Here is a 1,497-nt window from a genome sequence, read left to right as displayed (position 1 = left end):
CCACGCAGTGCTGCTGGAAGGGCTCCGTGGGGCTCTCGCTCACCAGCAGCGACAGCAGGCACAGCCCCTCGAACCTGCGGCCATCCCATTGGCTGCCGGTGCGTCGGGACCGCCCCCGGCGCCGCCCCATTGGCTGGGAGTGGGCAGGGACCGCCTCTAGCCACGCCCTCGGCACCGCCCCCGACCCTGCCCCCGCACGGCCCCTCGAACCCGCGGCCAATCCCATTGGCTGCCGGCGCGCCGGGACCGCCTACGCCGCTGCCCCATTGGCTGAGAGTGGGCCGGGACCGCCTCTAGCCCCGCCCCCGGCCCTGCCCCCGCACGGCCCCTCGAACCTGCGGCCATCCCATTGGCTGTCGGCACGCCGGCCCCGCCCCCGGTGCCACCCCATTGGCTGGGAGCTGCACGGGACCACCTCTAGCCACGCCCCCGACAACGCCCCCGGCCCTGCCCCCGCACGGCCGCTCGAACCTGCGGCCAATCCCATTGGCTGCAGGCGCGCCGGACCCGCCCCCGACACCACCCCATTGGCTGGGAGTGGGCCTGGACCGCCTCTAGCCACCCCCCCGGCGCCGCCCCCGAACAGCCCCTCGAACCTGCGGCGTTCCCATTGGCTGGGAAAGCACGAGACCCGCCCCCAGCACCGCCCCCACACATGCCCGCGAACCCGCGCCGACCCCATTGGCTGCCAGCGCGCCGGGGCCGCCCCCGCCGCCGCCCCATTGGCTGGGAGTGGGCCGGGACCGTCTCTAGCCACGCCCCCGACGCCGCTCCCCGGCCCTGCCCCCGAACAGCCCCTGAAACCTGCGGCGGCGCCATTGGCTGGAGCTGCGCGGGGCCACGCCCCTGAGGCCGTCCCATTGGCTGACGGCGCGCGGAGCCCCCCCCGAGACGGCCCCCGCACTGCCCCTCCATCCTGCGCTGACCCAATTGGCTGAGAGTGCGCGGGCCCGTCCCTGGCCACGCCCCCAGTCCTGCCCCCTTGAACCCGCGCTATTCCCCTCGGCTAAGAGCGCGCGGGGCCCGCCCCTAGCCCCACCCCCAGCACCGCCTCTTCGAACCCGCCCGATTCCCATTGGTTGGAACGCGTAGGGCCCGCCCCCGGCACACCCCCTCGCGCGCGCGCGCTCCCCATTGGCCGGCGCGCGTGTCACTCACCGGGTCTTCATGGAGCCCAGGCGGGAGCTGGTGACGCCCACGAGGCCCCCGAGGGCCTGGGCGCTCTGCGGGGTCAGGGGTCACGCCGGGGCCGCCGTTACCGGGGAAACGGGGTGGGCGGGGAAGGGGCGGGGCCAGGGGGCGGGGCCAGGGGTCACGTGCAGAGGCAGCGGGAAGGCCCGGGGCAACGGCGGATCCCTGGAGGGGGGGGCCCGGTCCCGGGCGAGGTTCCCGGTGCCGGGCATGGGGGCGGATCCCATTCCCCGGGGGCGGTTCCCGGTTGCGGTGGGGGGTTCCCGGTCCCGGGGGCGGTTCCCGGTCCCGTGGGGTGGGTTCCCG

General features: G+C 76.4%; 1 long non-coding RNA gene across 1 annotated transcript; it reads right to left on the bottom strand.

Moving 5' to 3' along the window:
* Window positions 1-31: 31 nt before the first annotated feature.
* Window positions 32-1,216, bottom strand: LOC112942399. Its single transcript, XR_003248378.1, has 2 exons — window positions 1,159-1,216; window positions 32-74 (listed from the first exon to the last, which is right to left on the bottom strand). It is a non-coding gene; the product is annotated as an uncharacterized LOC112942399 (long non-coding RNA).
* Window positions 1,217-1,497: the final 281 nt, after the last annotated feature.

The sequence above is a fragment of the Nothoprocta perdicaria genome, unplaced genomic scaffold (genome assembly GCF_003342845.1).
Source record: "Nothoprocta perdicaria isolate Ctin4 unplaced genomic scaffold, notPer1 scaffold_1273, whole genome shotgun sequence".
Lineage (NCBI taxonomy): Eukaryota > Metazoa > Chordata > Aves > Tinamiformes > Tinamidae > Nothoprocta > Nothoprocta perdicaria.
The sequence above is the reverse complement of the archived record's forward strand: the minus strand, read 5'-3'. Positions and strand labels throughout refer to the sequence as shown.